Source organism: Symphodus melops (assembly GCF_947650265.1).
Source record: "Symphodus melops genome assembly, chromosome: 3".
In the NCBI taxonomy this organism is placed as follows: Eukaryota; Metazoa; Chordata; class Actinopteri; order Labriformes; family Labridae; genus Symphodus; species Symphodus melops.
In genome coordinates this window covers 8,634,030-8,659,815 of record NC_136693.1, presented here as the reverse complement: position 1 = coordinate 8,659,815, position 25,786 = coordinate 8,634,030, and the positions used below count along the sequence as shown (strand labels likewise).

The following is a 25,786-nucleotide window of genomic DNA, read 5'->3' as shown; positions in this document are numbered from 1 at the left end:
CGTTCCACAATGAATTTTCAACAGCAATCCCTGTAAAATGAAGAGCAAATTGTGTCCCGAATGAGGTTAGATTCCAGATTTTCATTCCTGAGGCCCTCTGGCCTAAATGACAGGCCAGTGGAATAGACTGAATATGCCTGGCCCCCATGAGGTCTATGATGTATACTGTAATTATCTGCTGATTCTCAAAATGGCTGTGTGTAATGAGGCTACGCTGCATGCAGCCCCAGGCATAAATCACTGTCTTTAACTGACTTCCAGATGACCAACAACAACACAGAACAGAAGCAGAGAGAAAAAGAAAGACTGGGTTATCGCAGTTGCTGCTCTATATAGCTTCCAACTTATACTTCTTATCAGCACAGGCCATATTGTTTGCTAAACTTGCCTACCTAAGACAGTTTCTGTCTTTTTTTCAAAAATAGTCAACTTACTTATTCTTAGTTATTATCTCTTTAGAGCTTGGTTTCCACTGTATTTACTGCTTGCCACTTTTATTATTATTTTTTAGTTTGTTTTGCACACAGGTGGAAGTTTTTTTATTTTTTTATTCAGTGTTGTGTGACGTGGTGGGCTTATATGATGAATGGCAACATGCCAGACAGTTTGTCAGGTTGCCTGCTGTCATTCGCATGAAACTGTGTCAATAGTATGACTCACACAGACATAAACCTGAGTTACACACACACACATTTCTAAATTCGTATTGTGAATATTAAGTTAAATAAAGGTTCTTACATGTGCTCAATCATAGTTAATAGTTATAGGAGTATATCAATTGTATTTCAGCCAGATACGACAGCATCATCCATTGACAGTACTCAGCACAGGATATGGCACCCTTGGTTTATTGTCATCGGCAATCATAAGTAAGGAGTTACATGTCAACAATAATACTCATACCTCTTACTTACAATCTGGTCTTAAGTTAACTTAATCAGAGAGACACATAAAACAAAGAACATGATTCATTACACTGAAAGCAGAATATGTTTATGATGTCAAAATACAAACAATTAGCTTCAGTTACTTTGTGAAGATAAACATCACAAACTTTGTGCACAAAATCAACTTGTAAATAACCAAAGAAACAATAAAACATGATTAGTACAGTGACATTTTTACACATCAAATAGAAAACAAAAGGATACTGTAGTGATTAAATTCAAAGTGTTTCTTTGCTGTAGTAGAGTTTTTACATTAGCATTGACATTCTTTCTTAAGCCTCCCACACCACATTTCTTATTATGTAGCATGTAAAAACAGAAACACTAGAGTCTGTTTTGTAAGCAAAAAGAGTTCCTAATCTTCAACAGTTTGACGCACTGCGATATGACTACTGAGGTGAATGAAGGGTAAACTACTTCTCAGAACCTTTATCTCATTATGCATCTTTTCAATATATTTCACTTGTCTGTCACTGTAATTAATAACATTCTCTTCTCAACATAGCACTATAAATGTGGGATTATTTATTTGTACCTATCCATTTATCAGCAGCGTTATAAGTGATGACAAGGAGAAGTGTGACTTGGCAACGTCATAATTGATAATTTTTCAATCTGCAATGTCACTGTGATTGTGGTAAATCCTTGGTTGCAGCGCCTGATACTGTCAATGCTGACAACACAAATAAGGTGTTTGAATAAAAAGGGTATTGAGATTGATTGACTGCTGGCAGCGATATGAGACTCCAATACACTTTTGATTACCTGAAATGGCAAAAGTGGAACATGTTTTATCAAAATGCTGCAGCAAAAAACAAACCGATTGTTTAGGTTATTGGAACACAAGGAAATGAAAAGACTATATTTGCTGGGAATTTTCCTTTATTAAGATTTGGATGACATTTATATTTGACTTAGTTGTACTTTAAACAAATTGACTCTTGAAAGTCAAAGACAAACAGGCAAATTGAAAAGACTCAGGACGATAGTTTGGTGTTTGGGGTGAAATTGACAATTGAACCAATTAGTGAAGCTGAAGAGACAGAATGTTGCATGACTTAGTGGGGAAGCCACATTGAAGTATTCCAGAACAACACAGTGTCGGTACCAGAAAGGCAGAAATTAAATCAGTAATGAATCACAAGGCATGTTCTCCTGGGTGAAATGTCTTTTTGAAAATGATAGGGTATGGAGGTTACAGTGAAAGATGGGTAAAGCCTAAACCTTTTCAGATGGTTTGAGAAAGTCCAGCATTTGTGGTGACCAGCTACACTGCAACGATCTAGACAAGCAACACCTCCAAAAGTTGATTACATTGTTTGTGAGATTCAGTATTATTACAGGTGTCTGGCACCCTTAATTTGCAAGGCAGATACGACAACAAGAGCAAGTTGAAAAAAACATACAAAAGATGCAGTCTGAACTTGGTGATGGTGGACAGCAGGGATATTTTGACAACAGGAAAGTGGATCCACCAGTCATTTCCTGACATCTTCAGGGGGTGATGACACTTCCACTGTTCTCAATTCACACATCCCGGTGCACAACCTTCGCTGGGCCAAAATGATTTATGCCAAAAACACATGTATGCTTACAAATAGCAAATTTAAGGTTGTTGGATATGGTCTGTTTGAATTTTACGTACAACAACTTGAACAATACATGACCAAGTCCAGCAGAACACCTTTCACACCTGAGTTGTTAAAATTTGGACACCTGTAACCAGGGCAAACACTGGGCAAAAGATAGTGTACACACTGGGAAGGTTGCCATTCTGTTACAGCTTGTCAATAGGCAATGTCATTCACCCCTTTTACTGTGAAACAACAGTTCTAACTGCTGAGACACCATACTCCATACATGACCACATTTGAGATTTAAAATGCTGGAGTTCATTGTGAGTTACCAAATGGGCACAAGTAGAACAATTTGGCTTTGTCAGAACAAAGCTCTGCCGTATGTGATCATGAAATTAGAGAACAGGAATGATTTATTTATTATTATTTTTTTTTTTTTTGCCAATTAGCATAAAGTTCTTCTTCTTCCAGTAACACAAAACATGTTCAATGGTTAAGTTATTCAAAATACTTGACACATTTTGTATTGTAGCACTGGACAGGTTGTTGGGTGTAATTTAAGAAAGGAACCATTCATCATTTTGTTAAACCAAGGTCTCCTTTCTTTGGAGTTTAAATGTCCATACCAAAAGAGTCTATCAATGAAGAGCAGTTGGAGCAGTTTTTTTTAGTTTAAAAGAATATCATCTTTATTAAAAAATAAATTATTGTTACTTTGGATCACATACTTCAGTACCGTGAAGGAAATGAACTTCATTGTCAACATGTACATGGTGAGAGCAACAACATATTGCTCAAGATAGTCTCCACGGACCTGTGAATCTACTCTGTTGAGCTTGCCTAGCTGAGATGATGACTTTCAATAGAGGGGGTGAAATACACTCTAATCAGCTTTCCCATTAGTCTAGCCCTGCCAAGCCTTCCTAGTCATAGAAGACCTTTAGTTCTGTTTAATTACCTTAGAGATACCACTGTGAGAGCCCTTCCTTGACATCACGAGACAACGTTCATTTCTCAACAAGTGTTTTGCGTGTGCTCTGCTAAGAACATGATGTTTATCTTGTGACTAGTGTTACAGCTCAAGGGGGAAAAACAATGCTTTTCGTGTTATGCCGATGACTCATTCATGCAGCAGTTCAGAGATTAGTTTTTTAATAAGCCAATGATTTATTATTTTTTAAAGCTAATGAAATTGATATATTAACACCAGAATTTCATTGCGGAAAAACGTCCTTTCATGAAATTGACCAAGACTGAGATTATAAGTACCATCCTTTGAACCGATGATATACTGTGACCATATTGTGCTTATTGCAGTGTTAATAGTGAACACTTGTAACACAGTAAAAACCAATCACAACACCATGTGACTTTTCTCTGGAATTTGCCCAGTATGGGTTCATATATCATGGCTATAATCGCCTTGCTCTGACACAGCTTTCTCCTTCTAAGCAGCCAACTGACTTACAGTCGGAGCAGTGGTAATGCAAATGAGCCCATAAAGTGATCCTGTGTGGGGATTCTCCCTCTGGACACCAGACAGATATCAGCTGAGCAGCGTTGTCTCCTATTCCACAGTCTGATCTCTACTGAAACCAAATAATTACATTTGACTGGTTTTGTTCCTCTTTTTTGTACCCACTTAAACCAAATCCTTTTATTTTGTTGCTTTTTACCAGTTGGGGTGTACGCAAAGGCAAAGTGCACAACGTAAAGGAAAATGGAAAGAACTGAAGGAAATTGGTGCTGATTTCGAAATAAGCAACCACAGAAAAATGCTTTTCCTAAGTTATTTATAGTAAGCAGTAGAGATGACCCTGATAGAAAATCTCCAACTATTATTCTTTGATTTGCAAAGCAATACTGTGATTGGCTGGTCCTTTGGTTGTGCTATTAAACTTTATGTTTATGGGACCCAGTGTTAAGCTCATTTACGTGCTTCCCCATTCCACACACTAAGTACTGACATTCCATTTAAATTGAAGACAGTGAGGAGGGTATTTTATGACAGAAATCTAATGGATTGCATACAGTGGGTAGTACAGTAAAATATCACCTAATTACAAGGACATCTTTGCATAGTTGCAGAGTAAAGAGGACATGCATGATGCACCTCTGCTTTGTTGAAAAAGAACAAAGAGAGAAATTCATCTCAGCCCTCCTCCCCTCTGCTCACTTGCTCTTAAAACGCATATAAAAAGAATATTCTCTCATGAAAGCCTGCTGTGCAATGTGTGTGCAGCAAACAAAAGAGAAATACAAGCTTATGTTTGATATGATAATTAATAAAACAAGTTTAAAAAATGCCCCTGCTACATGTAAATTAATGTAGACACAATATCTTAAGTGTGTTTGGAGAGGAGAAAGAGAATGAATGTAATAATGCGGATTGTTAACATGGTTATTCAATGGAGGTGCTTTGTGAGTGAATGGAAAACAAATTAGGTTAAAGTCTTGTGACAAGATGAATAAAACGTTGATCAATTAAGTGGTTGAAAAAGACGGCAATCCTGCACTCAATGGGGCCGTCTTGCTGTTACAGTTTCATTCTTGAGCCAGAGAGAAGCATCGATTCTCCCCGGCACCCTGTCCCTGTCATTACAGTCGATGCAGAGGCCAGCCCTGACTGTTCTCAAGAACCTCTAATGGCTTCAAGGAATTCAGACAGACGTGTGGCAGAATTGTAATAGGCAGATTTCATGAATTTGGAGTGCAGGGCTGTAAATGTAGAATGTTGCGCATCGTCCAGAGAACACAGCGAATATATTATCAGAACAATTCTCTGTCATTACTGCACAGTTGAAATTAATTCAGTTCTAAGATGCTTCAATGAGATCTAGGGAAGAAAAGTTTCACTTGGTCTGAAAAAAACAGAACGCAACACTGAACAAACATTTCACCTGCTTTTAAAGTATGAACTACATAACTAAATATATTTCCCTTAATTCGTATTTTTGATCCCCTTTCATGAATTCTGTAAGAGCACCTTTCATCTGTGTGTAGAAGTCACTGGGGGTCTGTCTGTTCTTTTAGCCTCAGATTTGTGTTACTGATGCAGTTCTCCCAAAGGAGCCCTGTGAAAAAGGAGAATAAAGTTGTTGCAGAGCAGCACTTTTCTCTATGATCAGATGGGTTTCTAATGGTCACTCCATTTTGTACTTTCTGACCTTCATTTTCTTTGCAGAGAGCAGTTTTTCCTCATTCCTCCTGAGAGAACAGTATCTTTGAGAATAGATGATCCCTCTAAGCGTTGTCTAAACTATTCTATGGCCTTCTTAAATACCTAGTTTTTCTTTTGATTCTACAGGCTAAGACAACTTTGGAGTACAAAAAAAGGAACCCATGACCTTCTTTTTCTCTCTATTAAAGTTCTCAGTTTAAACCAGGTCTCTTGGCTATCACTTTTAAGCCTTAGCAAAGGACAACATATGTTTATATAAAACAGTCCTCTGGCCCTCTTGAGACCTTCCTTGAGAACTACATACCTTTCAGGCCTCCTATACTTTAGAGCACTCAAATACCAACACAAGAACAGCCAGTGGTTAGCATGGCCGCAGGAAGTGGGGGTGCTGGGGGTGCTGCAGCACCCCTTAGTGGCGAGGGGGAACTTTTTTAAATTAAAAAAATAATAATATATATATTAAAAATATTTTTGCACAATTTATAAATTCCATTCCTTTATGAATGGGAAAGATTTTGACACGTGTAGGCAATTACATGTATTTCTTGATTTTGATTGAATTATTTTTAGGCATAATCAACACAAGTTCACGGAAATTACGTTGTCAACGTAAGGCCGGCTCATGGTTGCAGACGCCGAGTAAAGTGAAAAGGTTCCCTGCTCGCTCCATACTCGGTCAATGAGTGGCACAGTTCAAGATGTCATCGTGTTGGACTAAGCTCCAGTAACAAACAAGAGCCATGTTTTCATAGAAAGAAAAATTGATTGAGTTACGTCTGTGCCTACCCATCTCTGTGGCCTCATCTGAGCGCACTTTCTCAGCCTTGCGTCTTTTGAAGACACGCAGCACCATGATGACCCAGAAAAGACTCATAAAACATTAATTGATGTATGCCAATACAGACATCATGAACTCTCTGGACATTCGTCCCCTCATTAGAGACTTTATTTCCACGACCCCAGAGCGCACCTGGACATTTGGACACCTGTAACCAGGGCACCCTGTCTGCAGCTCAAAGTAAGATCATTTGGATATAGCATTTTTGCAAGGTGGTGGGGATTGAGAGTGTTACTTTGATCGCGTGTTTTGTGCGTAATGGATTTGGAGAACTGTTTAATAACGTGTAAATGGTTTGGATTGTTTCCTTGTGGCTTGCGTAAAAAGGTTGGAGATGGAGAAAAAAGTGTGATGTTTTGCGTATGTTTGCGTAATGAATGTGGAGAGCTATTCAACAATATGCTTAGATTGTCTGAGATTATTTCTTTGCGCTGTGCGTAAAAGGATTTTGGAGCTACATAAATGCAAAGTTACTCAGGTTGATGCAAGCTGATCAAACCTATTGCATTGTTAAAGTGTTATTGTGAAGTTTAAGTAATTGTGCATATATTAATCTGAGAACTGATAATGTCTGTGTGTGGCCCTGGCTGTGTTCACTGAAGAGTGTAAAACAATGACGTGGTGAATCTTCATCTTTTTAAAAAAAAGTATTTAAATGTATATATTATAAATGTATTCTAAATAGGCCTATAGGCTCATTGGTTTTTTTTGTCCAAAAAAGAACAAAAGATTTTTTACAGCACCCTCTGTTCAAAATAACTTCCATCGGCCCTGGTGGTTAGTATAGCAACATAGCAAAGAAAAACAACAACAGACTTATGTTAAGTGCTGTTAGCAAAAGATGCCCATTGTCAGTGCTGCATTGGCCCATTATTGTGATCAATCACAACTTCAGGTTTCTTTACTGCTGGGAGAGTACTTAATGTCAAGTATGGCCTAAATACCCTTAAAATTATGTTCTAGGAGTGAAAAACACATGATCTCTTTGAATCCTCTGTTGGAACGAATGATAGAAACATAACCCTCTGTTCCACTGTCAGAGAGGCATGTGACAGCTATTTTACAGCTCCATGACTATACTTACGCAGACATTTTCTGTCTGCCTGTATGTTTCTATCTATCTGCTTCTGTCTTTGTTTCTTCAGCTAGTCAAAGGTTCTTTATTCATTCTGGAACTGCTGCTCTGCTTCAAAAGAGCTCACTCAATTGATGAAGCTATTGCAGTAAAAGTAAAAGTGCTACGTTTAAGTCAACTGAGAATTCCCCCCTTGAGGCTGAGCGATGCCTTCACTCGAGTAAGTCCAATTTATAAGGCGTATGCCCACCTTCAGACCTACTCTACCCCACCCTATTAAATCTAACTCTGGACAATGAAGGGTAAAACAGTTGTTAGGGTTTAGAGTAGCCTAAATTCACGGGATCCAATTTGTGAATATAGGTTACAAAGGAAAACCTGTTTGCTGCAGTACTGTATGAGCTGTATAAAAAGAGGGGCATTATTCTCTAACCTCCTGCACTGAGTCCATTACATTATTTTCTGCCTGATGGGGATTCTTATGTTGCTGACAAGTACTGAAAAAGATGGAATCCTGTTCAGCCTTCAGGTAGGACACAGGACATGCCAAAGTGAATGGTCCTTCATTTTTCAGTGCAATCTTGAGTAAATGGGCAATTTCTTATAATAGAGTCTGAAGATGGATGTACATATTTTTTTAATGGGAAGCATTCTGGTTTTTGTTTGTAGTCCGAGAGGTATCATCCAATAACATGTCCATGGGTTTTGGTTATGGGCTGGAAATTAGTTGATGTTAAAAGGGGCAACACATCTGCTGTAATGCAATTCTGGAAGTCACTGGCTAGTGTCTGATGCCTCTTTCACATATATATATTATATGCAAACATGCTGCATTTACAGTAGGTGCAATTGACTATCCAAAATCATGTCTCCTGACAACTCCATTTTGTTCAAGGGTTGGGAATATTTCCTGTCGACTATAATGTCAAAATGTCCGCAGAGGATTTGGCAGTGGGTTCAGAGATTTCTAATGACACTGGCAAGTTTGCAGGGCTCCAAGGTTACTGTTATCCGCTACAAGCACTTTAATCTGGCTTTAAAGAGCGCTAACTCCCAACTTGGTGCTAAACTGTTAAGCCAACTTAACTGGTGAAATATAAAATACCCATAAAATCTAACTTCATCAAATTGTAATTCTAAGATATTACTTCTCAAAGGTTTTGTTTTTTTTCTATTTTGGAGCACATTGTAAGGACATACAACATCCATGAAACCTGCCAATTAGGGAGCCTAGATGCTGCATTTGTGGTTTGCAAATGCAGCACAAGTAGAAGTCTGTACTTCACAGTGGCCAGCTGCGCCTGCTGTGATTGTACCTGGGAGATCATGTAACAGTGTATTTACTGGACACATAAAATGTTCCACTTGTTCTTCAACGTCCTCTAGCCATTATATAGAGAAGAGTTCATTTCACTGTCCCTTGGTACTGTTGAGTGTCCACCTGTTGTTTGAGAAATGTTAGATCTGTGAGCCTTGTTTGAACGCGTCTGACATCCTGCTGAAACTTGTTACTCCTGCTAGTATTCTTCTCTCTCCGTCCCCCTCTCAAAGAATAACTGTATCAAATCATAAAGTGGTAATAAGATCACTGTGAAATTTGCGACTGGAAGCAGTTGTTTTGTTCTGCGATTTTTCTTATCAGACAATAGTAGTCACAGCTGGGTGCCAAATGCAAGGCGGGAACCCGCACGACTCAGACAAAAGCCTCACCATGAAACACTGATAGTCAATTAAAATTTCATCAATTGGCAGCAAAGATTCAGAGATGTGTGTCTGTCAGCATGTTGAATGCTGTTTGAGAATGTTTATGTTCATGTGTTTCGGCTGACAGAGTGAGAAAATTACCCTATTTGTCAGCACTTTTAAAGCATTGTGAAACTTGTATTATAAGCATGAATACATGGGCTTTCTTAATGGTGCAGCTGCAGCTTTTTGTGCAGTTTTATCAACAGAGAAACACCAGAGAAATACAGGTCAGACAAGAGGTTGCGTCTTGGCTCAAAAATAAAAACACAGATCCACCCCTACTTTAAAGACTAAGCATTATACAGAAGCAAATGGTCCTGATTATACCTTCAAATATGGAACATTTCTATTGGGACGTAGGGCAGCTAAGTGATGTTCCAATTCACACTGACTGATCAGAACATTGCTTATAATATGGCTGACATATAAGCCATATTTAATGCCTTGGAGCAGTCAAAAACCCTTTTCAATCTGTGCACTATTTATAAGAATGAATCCCATCAGTGGATCTCCTGTCCTGCCTTGATTTAAGTGAAAATGTGTTCCGCTTTTGAGGGGATTGTATTTATTATTTTCTAATATCTTGAAATGAAGCAGGTACCCACCTCTATAGAAGGCAATCAGACTGAGGTTTCCCTCACCACGCTCACTGTCAGACGGGAACTTTATCTGATCTATTTCTGATCTAGCTCTGCATCACTTTGCGGAAAATGAAGGTGGAGTTTATAGCTTTATTAGTCTGGATGAATGTATTGTTTATATGTATCTTTTTTAAACTTACAATGCGAGGTCAGCCCTATTATTTAATCTCTATCAGGGTGAGTTGGATTCTGTGAGAAACTTTAGCAAGAATAAGTGAACACTGATCAGAAAGTTTTCTGTTAGACTTACAGACAAAGAAAGTATATAGTACTGCATGTTTGCTGTTGTTTTTAAATTTGTAATTTTCCAAGCCGTTATGGAAACAACTAATTCCTGTGTAAAGTCAACAACTGCTAACTAAAAACTCATCATTACAGTGGGAGCTACACTGTGTCTCTCTATGGTACATTCAAATGAGAGACTCAGGAGTTCATTATCCTCGCTGATGTAACACACTCTCTAAAGACGGCACCTGTACCTGAACATTGCAGTTACAGTGAATCTTTGGAGAAGAAAAGCCACACTTTTGTTTGTCTATGTCAATACCTGCATCTCAGCTCGGTGGGAAAACTTCCGAAAACGTTATCAACTTTCTTATAACTTTTATCTTTAATTAACGGACAACTCTAAATGTAATCCCTGAATACCGATTGTAGCTTTACGTTTTGCTTTGTATTTGCAACATTATATATATGAACAAGAAGAGTTCAACCTCCGATTAGCTTTTTCTTCTCATACTTAGCTTTCATTTATTCTTCAATGAAAGTATTTCGGAAGGCGAATTTGCGAAAACAAAACTCACCGGAGGAGGTGGCCAGAAAATGTCACAAACCATGTAAGTACTGTAGTTAAAAAGGTTAGAGTCCTTACTTACTTAAAGTGGGTTCTTATTATTAAATCACTAAAAGATAAAATATAGAATAGAATTGATATTTATTGTTTTGCTATAAAAAAATTAAAAAATCCCCCCAAAAAAACAGTTAAGCATATTTTGTTAGAGGCAGCACAGACAGGCACACAGGAACAACTATAATTTAAAGACCACATAAAAAGGACATGATAAAAACAACAGTTCAGTCTAAAACAAGATCTAAAAAATAAAGTGTGAATAGTGCAAAGCAGATGTCTGGCTCAAAAGTGCTGGTGCTGTGGTCATAGGTTGGGGGGGGGGATAATATTGGTGATTCTGTAGTTTGAAATGATGTCTCATTATTACGTTTTACTCCACCATTGACATTGTTTAACTAAAGATAGGAGAGCAGGATAACTAATGATACTTACATAATTACATTAGGGAGCAAGGAGAAGTACTTAATGTAAGCTGTTTATTTTAACACGAGATGTAGATCTACTTATATTAGGCAAGCTCAAAGTGCATTGTTAGTGCTGCACTGTAAAAATGTAGCTTTAAATAAATCTATTGCAAAGGCAATCTACTGCATTGCCTTTAACATTTTTTTTTTATTTGTAATGTATCATTTCTCTAACAGAAACGCTGCATATAAAACAACGACTAAGCAGAGGATGAGATAATCAGGGACTAACATTTAAAGTGATTTTCTGACCTTTGAAGCTACTTTAAATTTTGAAGGTTGAAATGAATGCTTGTTTTGTGTATATCATGTTTAAGTATCTTGTTAACCATCCTCAATATCTAATTTACTTAAATTAAAACACTTTCTTGTATCAAAGGAGCATCTGGCAGACTCATCTGTGTGCTGCACTGAACCCTTTCTTCATGAATATTGAAATCCTCAGTGAACCTGAAAGCATCAACCTAAAGCTGAGGACCAAGACCAGCCAGTGATAAACCACAAACTGATAAGAAATTGTATTTGAACAAAATCAAACGAGTCAGGGCCACATGAGGCGATCCACAATTAATAACACAAAGACATGAGATGTTATCAGCCCTGGTCAACGTCTAATTAGATGTCTAATGTTTGGAATTAGATGAAGTCAAGTGTGACAGCAAAGCTAATGGTGCAGATAGATTATCCCCAGGCTGATGAAGCTCACCGACAAGCTAAAGTCAGCTAACTCAATGGTTCCTGTCAGTGTCGCCGAGGTTGTAAACCTGTAGGATTTGGAGGATTGAGGGTTTTATAGGGAGAGATGGAAGTGAGAGAAAGGAATTAGCAGGTGACTCTCTGCTGAAGACTCCACTGAGCCGAGTATTATATCACTGTTAGCAATGAAGGTTCAATTCACAGCGTAAAGAAAAGTGCACATTTTAGCTTTGTATTTATTTGAATGCTGCACATTTTTCTTTCTTTTTGCAACTTTGCACTGTACACTTTGGAGATATATCTTTGCATAAGCATGCAAGATTTATTTGTAAACACTCTGGTGTGTTGTCTTTTTTTTATCAAAAAAAAAACACAACTACGCACAAGAATTCATCATTATGACCCCTCCCCCCCTGCATAAGTCATCCGGCCACCCGATTAAAACACGCCCCTGCTAAAGCAGTGCTAAATAATTAATTGTATTCATGTGATGTAAAATTAAACGTTAGTTGAAAATATTTTTCAATTGCTTGATTCCTTGTGTAGCTCAGAGTGAACAACCGGGATTGCTGTTCAGGGAAAATACGGTTGGATGTTAACAGAGGCTCACTTGATATTGCAGTATTGATTCTGCTTCACACTTTAGACAAATCTTTTATGCCCTAAAGGTAACAAAAGAAAACAAAAGCAATAGAAATCACAGACCCCAGTTTTCAATGCCTTTGGCAAGGAATTGAGTTGAGCTGGACTTTAAAGGGGCTGTTACAGTAGATGAGAAGTTGAATGTGATTCTGCCATGAACCTTTCAATTGGTCCACCGTCTGCTATTACAGTATGTTTTTTAAAAGCTGCAGCTCTCTGGCTCTCCTTCTGTTCTGTGCCATAAAGGAGTTTTCTTTGTGCAATCCTGCATATTATCCATGAAGTCCAACCCTGGAGCGGCAGGATGTGAAATGGAGCACAGAGAGCTGCAGAGGCTGCCAACCTTAATTATGCTGTCTCTTTTTTGTAACTAATCAGCAACGTGAAGGCCTTTGACCAACCAAAAACAATTCTTTTTTTTCTTTTTTCTTTTTGATGATGTAGAGACAAAGAACAGATGCCATTCAGACACAAGATAACAGTGTTTTTATCCCATAAGGTTTTAACAATTGTACTTAATTGGATCCTGGCAAAGTCTGAATGAGCCATGAAGGATATGGAAATAAAACCAGTTCAGAAAAATGGTTTGCATTTCCTGTTTGCCAAAAATCTGTCTTTGATTTCCTTTATTTACAATGAGCAATTGTTTGGAAGATTATCTCTGAACAATTTAAGAGTAGGAAGGTGTTTATGTTGGGGCCACATTACAACACTCTTGAAAGTAAACTCTTAAATGTTCAAGCCAAACTTTGATGCAGAATTGAAGCATGGCCTCCTTATCAATGTGTCCCTGCTAATTTGTAAAACCTGAATGAGTACATTCCTGTTACGGCTATTACAAGCAGGCGTGCACATTTTGATGAAATGGTCCGTGGTCCAAACAACTGTGCCCTTGAACTTAATGAACAGGTGAAAAGGCAAGATGTGCTGCAATGCACTGACACAAAAATGGGAGAAAACAAAGCTTACAAGCACCAATGCATTCCTGACTAAGAAAAAAACCTAACCATTAATATTCTGACTAAATATGCTTGTCAGACCTCACTAATGCACAGAATGCAAGTTTTGTTTGTCATAAGATAACTCAACAGGTACATTTTAGTTGAGCACATGAAAGACAATTACATCAGTGCAACAGATTCCTAAATTAGATGGAACTTTCAACAGATTCCAAAAAAGTACACGGTACACAATTTCCCATAAAGCACCTTGACCCGCCTTCCGGGAACTGCACATCTTTTGAGTCAACCACATTCAAGCATCACGTCCTAAGGTGTGATAGTGTGATAGACATTGTACATTGTCAAGACTAAGATAACATGACGTCGGTATCATGACGATCGTATTCTCCAACTTTTCAAAACTTCATTGAGAGTCTCAGAGGACTATATAGAACTTACATCACTGGCTGAGTAGTACACTTCATGACAGGTGAACTCTTTCATTTGAGGGAGCTCTGTGATTTATTGACTAAACACGCAGAATGGGCATCCCTGGTGTTATCAGCCTTGGCTCAGGGCCTGTTTAAATCCTCAAACTTGCAACAATTTCAGCTGGATTGTATTTGCTCCTCGCTTTCTCCTGGGGGTTTTATGTGCCCACACGCCTTTAATTTAGTCCTCTGCTTGTCCTATCATATTGAAAAATCAAATACTGCAAACAGAAAGCCCTTTTCCATGGGGGTAATACTTTAGCAGCAATACAAACAGAAACCACTGGCAGACTCAAACTTTATTTAAATGTTTCCTCTAGCTTGTCAGGTGAGATAACTGTTTATATCACAACTTTAACTTGAAGTGTACAAAAATATCAGCATTTTATTATTGGCTTTCTGTGGACTTTCAAGTTTGTGTGTTTTACTTTCACCACAGTCTACATATTGCACAATCTTTCATGCAGAGGACATACGCGTCCTCCCAAAGTCGATAATAATATGCGCAGATCTGCTGTAGTGATCACTGTCTCCCTCCTTAGAGATGCTTAATGCCTAAATCTCTTTCTAACTGGCAGGGAATCACATAATTGGCTGTGGTCCATTTGCTCACCCGCGTGTGTGTCCTCTCACTAACAGCAGATTTTAATGAATCGGTTTTACAGTGATTAGAGCTCTTGGCTATAGGGAGGTCAGGGAGGGAGTGAGCAACTCTGACCACCGTTAGAGAGCCAGGCATGGGTGTGTGTGTGGGTGTGTGTGTGGTCTATACGTGATCTGAGCTCAGTGTGTTGTCTGCTTTGTCACTAAAGCTTGTTGTTTTTTGATTTTTTCCTCCAGTCTGTGCACGTGTACAAACACCTCCCAGTACTGTGTATCTCTATATAATACTTTCACACAAAGTAACCATTGTCGGCAGAATGTATGCCAAGAGGACTGAACTACAGGTCAGTTACGCATTTTAAAATGATGCTCACTCATGTCTGCCTTCTGTTACATTAAGCAGCAGTCAAAGGGAAATTTCAAAATGACACACCAGATCTTCTCATTCAACCTAAGGTATGCATTTGTCATTGTTTTTTTTGTTTTTTTTCTTTATTTGCAGTACAGTAACAACTGACTTTAAAAATCTTAAACCTCCTGGAAAAGTGTAATGAGGCGTAAATGTGACCAATTTCTTTTTATCTCATATCACACACATCTTAATGAGGCCTGTGTCAGTTATCCCTTGGGGGAAACAGGTCTTCAACAGCTAACAGCCTCGATTTGTAATGCAAATGCATCTAGTAACATATTTTTTACAATAAAAATACAAGTTAACCAAGCAAATGTATGCAGGCATTTCTTTTAAGTGCAGGTACGTTTTGACTATTTAGATTTTATGCTTCTTTTTGCTCTTTTGCCCTAAATCTCAGAGCCCATTTTATTATTTCCTAACTGCTTTGGTTAGAAAGCTATAGGATGATAGTAAAAACACCAAACTTGCTTTGTTACACGTTACTGAATTGGTTTTCTGGTTAGCCATATTGTATTTGTCTGGATTACTTTAATCATTTAATTTGTCTTTGTGTTACACGTTCCACTTTAAGAGGGCCCCCCAACAAGCTTATCAGGGTTAATTTGGCCTCTCCAGAACATTTGTTTAAAAGATATATTTTTGTTTAATTTACAAATCCTGATGTACTGTCTGTTTTTTTTTTTTTTGTATGAGTTTGTTTTTTTAAGGGGAATAAAAAATAATAAATCAACTTTATATGATGTGATCATTACCACAAAGGGGCAACGTGGATACAATGAGTTTTACTTCAAGTATTATGGGCCAATGAGCAAAACTTTGAACGGGTCCTGGAGAAGCAGGGATTATGTGTGTGGGGGATTTACGTATTTTAAAGTCAGGACAATTTGAAAATAGAAGATCTGGCAAAATAACGATACATATTATCTCAAGCCAGTAAGAGCTGTAAGTAAATATAATTTCCATTGCTTTCTTCTTGCATGATTAAAAATTCAGGATGAAATATCATATTTCAAAGCTCTAAATAAATTGTGAATGATGGCAGATGGACCATTGCTTCATTGTGGTTGTTTATAACTTGCTTTTGATCTTGCAGAACCCCAAACAGGACACACTTGAAGTGCAAACAACACAAACATGCACAGCCACACAAATACCTTCAGTGTCGTCTGCTGGTTGATAAGCCCGCCTCATAGCCTGAAACCCTGCCTCAGTGCTGATACAAAGCATGGCTCACAGCAATGCACAGCACAGCCAACTCTCCTGATTTACCATGTCAACTTCTCTAATTCACCATGTTCTCCATGTTGGCCAGACAATCCATGTAGACAGCTTCAAACCATCCGCACTGACAGGAAAGGCAACGGCAGTTGGGGGTCTGCCCAGTGCGTCTCTGGCTATGACACGCCTGTCAATCAAATGGAAATACCACAATCTGGAAGCCAGAGAGCTGTTGTGCTAACACCCCTGCCAACAGAAGCTACGGATGTAATTTCTTTGTCAGCATTGCAACCTACATCCCAAATTACTGATCCTCCCAGTGCCTACTTTCTACAATTGTCATATATTTCTTCTTTTTTTTTTTCAAGCCCAACTAAACTACAATGTCCAGGTGAACACATCCCTGACACTGAAGATGAGCATGGATCATTGCTATCTTAAACTTGAATTCCAGCTGCAATTACTGTGATGTGTTATTTCAAGTCTGTCATGCATTACTTCTTTAATTGATTCTTAATGATAGTTTGTGTCAAATCACTTGCATATTCATGGAGTAAAAAAAAGGAAAGAAAAAAAGACAAGGTGAGAATTAAAGATAATAACCCACTAATGATTTATGTTTGGAGCATAACAGACAGTGTCAAGAATAAGTTCATGAATAATGCAGCATTAGAGGTTGTTTTGTGTCACATTTCCAGCAGTAAAATACATTGAGTATGTGCATCTGAGAGATCGCTGCTCCTATTCACACTCACTCATGCACAACACTATTTCTGCTTGCTTAATCTCATTTATTTCTTCCATCTTTATTTGTTATGAACACCATAATAATGCCTGTTTGCTCCACCCTTTAAGGCAACGGTTCACTGGAGGCCCAAATGTTCCATTTGGAAAGCAAACTGTCTAGACTTGTTCACTCGCGAACGGGTTACGCTTTTTGGTTCGTCAACTTGATTCAACATTTTGGTGCAGCCATTTCTCATTCAATCCTCGATATATCTGCATGTGTGTGAATGAAATAAGAAATGGGTGGATAGGGGTCAGGGATTTAGATTCTGCATTGTTCACAAATAATCTCCTCAAGACTGGGGGGGGGGGGGGGGGGGGAATCCATTGACGTCATTTTGTGGCAAAAAAAACAAAGAACTCACACCCTCTTGGATTTGAATGATAAGGGACAAAAGCCTTTTCTAAAGATTATGCAAATCTATTTGAGGCTTCCATTTGTGTATGCTGCTGTACATGAAGGTAAAGAGTGGAATGAAATGCCCCCTGAAAGATATTGGATGACAGAATGAAAAGAAACAATGACAAGTACTTATCCAGATGTACAGTATGTTTTGATTGCTTATTAAATGCATATAGGTCCATACCTGAACTAAACTTGCAAAGTTGTGTCGTCACCCTCACAAATGGCGATGACTGGTATGCTGTACGTATTTTATCAGGTCTACTGACGCCAGCCTGCAAGCGGTGCTGTTACAGTTTGAATGTATCACTGCAGGAAAAGGGTTAATAAGGGACACACTAAAACGGTATGTTAAATGTGAGCAATACCAATGACTGTTTTCTTTCTAACTTATTTTGTGGAATATTTGTCTTTTAAAATTTATTTTTGCTTCTCATTGTTTGTTTTATAAATGTACACAACTGTATTTTGGTGATGTGTGCTTGTCGTGGATAGAAATGTTTTGTAAAATGACCGAAACCACACAGTTTTCTGGGATTAGCTTGTTGGTCAACCTTCTATTACTTGATGACAAAACAAAATGTACCCATGTGTTCCTGGCCCTGTTTGCTCCAGTGCTCATGCTTCCTCTCAGCACTGACTGACTGTATGGCTGAGGGGACTGAATGGAGTTTAGCTTTATTTACAACGACTATAAAAATGTAATGTGCATCTGGATATGCTCTACGGACAGTGAACAATCTGATCATGCCCTTGCATTACACATAGTACCTGATGTCTGCATCTGTCAGCTTAGTAATTGGATCCAGTTTTTTATGAGCGCTTTGACAAATAAGGACCGAGCAGGATAGGTGAGGAGGTGCCAAGTTTTTGTTTTGTTGCATATATGAGCGAGGTTTAGAGTGACAAAGTTACTGCAGAGCCAGTAGTGTACTGTGGGAGTTTGCTATTTGCTTATCAAGATGCATACTTTGTTAATTTTATTGATTATTTAAATGTGGTATGCTGCAAAGTAAAGGACGATAAAAGCCAAAGACGAATGCATCCTAACTGCTTTTGTTCAAACTCAAACAACAGCAACGCCGGAACAATGACCATTTGTAAATTGTCAGGGTCAGCCGGTCGCCATCCATCATCTGCAAAGCAGCTCTTACCAAGATGATTTCAACTTTGAGGACGACTGTGCTTCCTCCATCTTTATCTTCTTCTACCACAATGTACTGTGAGTGGAGATAGAAAGTGGCTCATATCGATCTTGAAGGTTGACAGTTAAAAGCTGCTTTCAAAGACGTTGGGGGTACTCACTTTTCCAGGATGCCACATGTTAAAACACTCGAAAATTCTTCTGAAAAGGCCACATTTTGATTCACTACTATCACTTATAGAATAGCACTTATATTTAATGTAAGGCTGTGGGGTTCATTATAATTTCAGATATAAATTCATCAATAAATCACAGTATGCTGTCATGAATCCTGTCCCCTGCACGCTCTGCACTGCTCTATCAGAATGAGGGTTTGACATTAAAATCCACTGACATTAAAGATAATACAAGAACGTTACTCTGACAGCGTGCGACAAAATAACCACCGTGACAGTTTGGCAGGAAAAGGTCAGAATGGAAATGACTGTTCACTCATTACGGAGCTCCAGAGGCATATTTTTACTGCAGCCTGTTAATAAGTGTTCAGGCTGTTAATGCCAACGGCTGTAACAGTTGACTGGTGTGGAGGTACACTTATCTGAGTGGGGTTATAATGAAGTTGATGTAATTAAGCACTCTTTTTATGATCTCATATGTTTTTACACATTCAACTCAATTATACTTTTAGGTATGTTTTGTGAGCAATGTTTTGCTGTTAACGACATCAATAAGGACAGAGATGATGTGCTGTCTATAAATAGCTGGATTTGAAACTGGCCACAAGTTAAATTCTGTATGATTTGGGGCCTTCAGCTTTGTCCAATAAAGTTATAAACTATACCTCTAAAAACTCAACAGACAGGCTGTTATTCAGAGTTGTTACATCAATGCGTCAAGACTTCTCTTCAGTTGCATCTTTGATTTGTTTAGTAGTTTAAAATTGTGATGTGGTTTAGACAACAGCCACGTAGTTGAATGTATCCAACCCAGGTGATGCTACACAAGCTGGTGCTGCCTCTGGGTCTGGTAAAGGTGATTAAAAAAATGTGTCTCCTGGCATAAAACCCAACTGCCCTTTATTACTTTTTTGACTTACCAGGATATCATATGAAGGTCTTTTCTCTTTCCTTTTGGCAGTGTTGGACAAAATCCAACTTTTTATATGAATTTATGTAGCAGTAGTTCAAACAAAGATGCATTTTACGTGCAGAGAATAATCCTGTCCTTTAAGGAAGAATCCTTTAATTCCCTCCTCACCATTGAACAGTGTTATGTCCATCTTTTTGTCTGTCTTGTCCTGCTGCTTTGTTATTCTGACGGAATCTAAAGTGTGCCATACAAAGTCTAAAAATTAGAAGATATATTGAAACCCAAATTCAGCATCACACATTTTTCATCTGAATCTGTAAAAATGAAAAATATGACCAACTCAAATTTGGACAGGGACTGCCCATCTGGCCAATCATTTCATTCAGACAATAACTGATCCGATCACACCTAATCATTTGTTGTCTCACCGGACAAGTTGAACAAATTAAACCAAGACGCTATCATTTTTGTCATGAAAATAAGAAACCAGCTGTGTGAGAGCTTTCTGATGACACAAAAAGAGAACATGTGCAAAACACAGCTGTCTCCTAAACACACCTGGTTAACCAATATGTTAATGTTGCTCCGTTTTCAGGAACTAATCGGTTTAATAATGACAAACAGCAGTAGTTCGGTCTATACATTCAGGGACTCAGTAAGGTCAACAGTTTACATCTAAAGACAAGAGCAACCAGACAGTGGTCTGGTTGTTGGAGAGATGCCAGTTCACTTAAGGGTACCGTTGAGCAAAGCAAATAACCGCTGAACTGCTGGGCTGAATAGCTGAACTGAGCTCAGAGGCGCCCCCTGTGTGCAGCCCCCTTACATGTTTGTGCATGTGTGTATTTTGGCCCTATGTGCGTGAGGAGCATGTGTCTAACATGACCTAGTGTAAACATGAATATCCTAATTCCATTTTACACTCGGTCATTTAGAGACATGCTAAACAGCCTCACACCACGAAAGTTACACACAAATGTCTGCAGTGGGCTTAGTTTTGTCGAAAGAAATCCATGCTATGTAGGCGATGTCTCCAGCCAGTACTCTTACACAGATTTGTTTTGCAGCAAAAAAAGTCATGTGCTTGTTCCACACAAATATTCTTCAAAACATGCACGGACTAACAAAGATCTATTTTCACTTTTATAGTTTTTGAAATATATTACCCAGACCTTCACACACTTTGTCAAACTTTTCTATCGCTCAATGAAATCTAACCAAAAAGTGGAAATTGAAAAGGGTGATTTCTCACCAACCAGTGAAACATCAATCTGATCTTATCTGAGGCAACTTACGAAACTAATTCACAGACAGTATTGTTCATTGTTTTGAAACATGTTACTTTCTGGTTATGAGGTTGAGGCATCATGAAATTGCTTTCTAAAATTCTGATGTCTAACCTCGTAGAGTTGTCCAGTCTAAATCTATTTTTAGCACTTTTCTCTTCAGACTGGAGCAACACATTCAGTTAGTACATTGTCCCTTCAAAAAAAAAGGGTTTGTGTCCCCATGCGACACAGCTTACTTAACCGAGCGTTGAAGAGATTAACAGTCAATAAAGTGAATGCGTGCCTCACACACCTTTCTCTCCCTCTTGCACATGTCACCATCCCTGGAGTGGACTTAATTATATTTATCTGTCTTTTAGTGTTTAAACGATGCTCTCAAGTTTAAACAGTTGTCCAGAAAAAAACATTGTCTACTACATCTAAACACAATGGATATGATGAAACAGTGTTGACAGACCAAGTGCAAGAAAAACACTCTTCTACTGGAATATAATTTTGTAAACATAATCCAAGTTAACTAAAATCAATATTTATTTCTAGAGAACAACAAACTAAGCTGTGAAAAGCTGATATGATGGACATATGTTAGCATCTTACACTTGATCCAGTACAACTGCCAACAAATTAAAAGCACTTACTTCCTCTCCTACATTTTCTACCACTCCCTCTGTCTCAATTTATATTTGATGTAAAGTGATACCGAGGAGAAATCCTGAGGCTCTGCTACAAATCTGTAGCATCTGTTGTATCACAAGGCAAGATAACTGATTTTATTTCTTTTTTTTTTTCAACCCCCCCCCCCCAGTGCACACACTCAATCCTCAGTGTTGACTGGCGAAGATAAGACATCAGCTGCGAGTCATCAGGCACAAAAAGGGCCGGCGGCACACAGCTTTGCCTCGTCTTGACTCGCCTCGCAGCTCGGAACACATCTCTCCATCCCTGTAGCAATCGATGACACCCTGGTCACCTTTGTGTCCCCCCCCCCCCCCCCACTGATCTTTTCCGTTAACTTGTGCTCTTGCTGCATGTGTATGTTCCAACTTGTGACTCACTTGTGTCTGTTCTTGGCCGTGCATGTACAGACAGAATACGTGCAAAGACACAGTCAAACACATGCTCATACAAATAAAATGTTTTCTCTCGGGACTACACTGTGCCAGACCCCCCCCCCCCCTGTTCAATGGCCACGTCCCGCCCATGTATTTGAAACAGATTTCAAAGCCTCTGGGGCTTTGCATTAGTGCTTGTGATGTTGCCATATCAATCATCTGAAGAGCGTTTAAATTGGTGTGGATGCTCAGTTTTCTTATTCTCCTAGATCTAGGCCAGTATTTCCACAGATATGATTTGTCAAGACATCTGGAGTGTTGAGGAAATATAGTTAGACCCTTTTTGGTTCTCAATATCAAAACAACCATGATAGCCAAAAAAAATATTAGTAAGGATTGAATTAATACCAGATGCATGTATGGTCATTTATTCATGGATAATCAAAGTATAAGGAAAACAATGAAGTGTTTAATACGTACAAAAACGAATCAATTATAGATGAGCTTGTCAATAAAAAATAACCCCATCACTTGTGTGTACGGGAAAGAAAATGATTCTATCATGTAAAAGATAGCCTATTAGCTTAGCTTGTTAGCTTGGCTTATAACAACCAAGAAGTCATCAATGTCCAATGTTCTTTTTTACACTTTTAAAGTTGTTAGTTGGTTATACAAAAATGAGCCATCTGAACAGTTGTCAGCTGGTTTATTTGGCTTTAAAGTTATACATTGCATTAGATTTTCTTAACAGATGAGTGTCATTGATCCTCATATCCAAAGGCTGTAGATAGTTAAATAGCTGAACTTTAAATGGGACGAGTGAGTCACAAAATATAGTCATTTAATTTTTGAACATTTGTCGAATTTGCTTTATAACAGTCTTAATTATGATCCAATCTAGTTGATTTTATTATTTTTTTACTTTATTTAGTTTCAATTGTACAACTTTGAATTTCCTTGTGGGATGGATCATTCTCCAGGTATTCATAGCAGGAGTTAGCTTGTAAAATCACAACATCAAGCTACCTTTATATCCAGCTGTTCAAATGTGTGTGTGATGAGAAGCAGGGGAGGTTTGCTTTGAAAAGTACAGACTCGGAGGATGAGTGTCTGTGTGAATAATAGGACTTGTCAAACTCTTGCAATGAACCAGAAGGATCACAAGCACCCGAGCTAAAAATAACGAGTGGTAATGAAATTAAAACAACTCTGCCTCTACCCTCTGATTAGAACCAAACAGATGATTACAAATAGAAATTTGAAACTTCCCACATGAGACACCACTTCGGTTCAAGTACTACTAGAGGCAGGAAAGGGCAAGCACATGAGAAGGAATAGGTTACCATGTCTCCTTGAAATAACACTTTAGTACTACAATTACAGTTTGAAGAAAAAGCATGCAGGACTTGACACCATATCCCAGGTCCAACATGTGGTTTAGCAACAAAAATATGTTGGCTTAGGTTAGGGAAGGATTTCAAGGTTTCAGAGGATTGAAAAGAAAACATTTACTATCTTGAGCTTCATTTAACTGTTGACTTGTTCAATGTTATCAAAACCATGTTTTAGTGTGCTGAGAGTGTCAAATAGGAAACACCTGATTTTGTTTTTTTCTTGTGGAGTATTTCCCAATTTACCATGATAACTTTGCACATTGCACCTACATTGTAGAGATATGGCAACATTGAAAATGCTCTTTTATTAGCGTTTTTCTACTTTTCTGATTTCTTTTACACCGCAGCTCAGCTTTCCATTTACACACTGATGGCAGAGGGTGTCATGTAAAATGTCCATCAGTATTAACTCATCATATTATATGCATTCATTCACCACTGAAGAAGCAGCGGGAAGCACTTGGGGTTAGGTGTTAATTGTCCAATCACCTTGCATATATATCAGCAGAATGTAATCTAGTCTGTCTGTCTGTCTGTCTGTCTGTCTGTCTGTCTGTCTGTCTGTCTGTCTGTCTGTCTGTCTGTCTGTCTGTCTGTCTGTCTGTCTGGTATGGTATGGTAAATGGATGGGCAGTCTCTGCAGCTTAATCATGATCGAACCAACTCTTTTCCAATGGTGTACAAAATTCAATTTTATGAAAAGGTAGTTGCTTAGAGGACCAACTGATACTGCTCTGAAGCTGAATCTGAATGCAACATTACGTATATAGCAACATGAGGGATTACAATATGTTTGAGCCTCAAGCAATAGCTGTGAAAGCCTCACACCCTGGAGGCTCACTTTTCCCCAAAAGGTCCCTGCTCCGGGGGGTAATACTTTCCAAAAGCTCATGGACTTTGTTGTGGGTCTGCTGAATATTTCTGTTAAGTGGGTTACAGGTGTGACTTTTTCACATGTCAGCAGATGAGTTTGCCTTATCTTTGGGGGTCTCAGTGGAAAAACATGCACACAAAAATGGGCTGAATTAATTTTTTAGTGTCACAAAAGATGCTTCTGGGTCATAAAGCCTTGGGTACCTACGGTTTAAAGACAGCGTACTCAAATTAAAAAGTCAGAAATGGGCTGAAACTGCCCTATTTTCTATTCAGATTGAAGCTTCTGAGGGTAGAAATATTCAATAATGATAATAAATAAATGTTATTATTTTTGCCCTGAATGCCAAAGGAAGAAAAATAGTTACATTCAACATCTTTCTTTTTACACTTGAGTCTCTGTGGCTTAAATGAAAACCATGTAGGGACAGAAAGAAATGAAGCTTCTTGGTTCAACTACAGTTAATGCCTGGTAATTTGAGATCTGTTTTGTATCATAATATGAAATTATTTCCACACAGTAGGTGCATTTTACTTAGTTATAAAGCTTCTTGTTAGGCTCACTTGTACTTGTAAACCCTTCTTCCAATGTGATGTATTGTAAACACCGCATGGCATGTAAACTGATGTAGAGAGGAGATGTTTAGGTCAGAAGTTTGCTTGGAGAAAATGAAAAGCAAATGTCCTTACAAATTCCTTGTTTTCCACTAACTCTGTTCCAATTCAAACCTGTTTTGTCATTTTCTCTGACTGCACTACAGTTCCGAAGCAAACACAATGCACATATACAACTCAGAGCGCAGGCCTGTCACAGTCTGCGAGCACATCAGTCTGATCCAACGGAGGTGGATCATGGATAGGATGCGAGTGAATGTCGGAGATTGAATAAAGGAGAATAACAAATTCAGAATGTCAGCTTGACTGCCAGTGCTGTGATTGGACTAATACTCTGTGGTTCTCCAAAGCAGCCTCCGTCTGTGCACGTCGGCTGCAGCATGTCAAACCCGATCAGAAACACCACTGTACACAACATGGCTCCCCAACACAACACAAACAACAAAGATCAAGAGACACACTATCTCAGCATGACACTCCTAAAGACTGACGAAGACACCCAGTCTCAAACAGATAAAAAGTTTAATCCAACTCGTGTGTGAGCAGATGTAAGCTCATGAACACTCCCTCACATACATGTGAACATGTGTGTGCATGTATTCAGGCCTTGTTATAATCACACGCTCTACTGATCTGACTTGCAGATGAGCAAAGTCTTTGTTTTCTCACTCAAAGTGAAGGCATCAGTAATATTTCAGAGGTTGCTCGATGATAAACAATGCTGACTACAACACAATGAAATGATACTCCCTACTGTTAACACTGCTGTGCATACCTGCCTTTGTTTGGAGTGACTGGGTGTTCAGATCATTTCTT

General features: G+C 38.5%; 1 protein-coding gene across 4 annotated transcripts in view; it reads right to left on the bottom strand.

Moving 5' to 3' along the window:
* pcdh9 (protocadherin 9) overlaps window positions 1-25,786 on the bottom strand; it is a 194,762-nt gene that overhangs the window by 142,151 nt on the left and 26,825 nt on the right. The gene's annotated exons all lie outside the window — the stretch shown is intronic.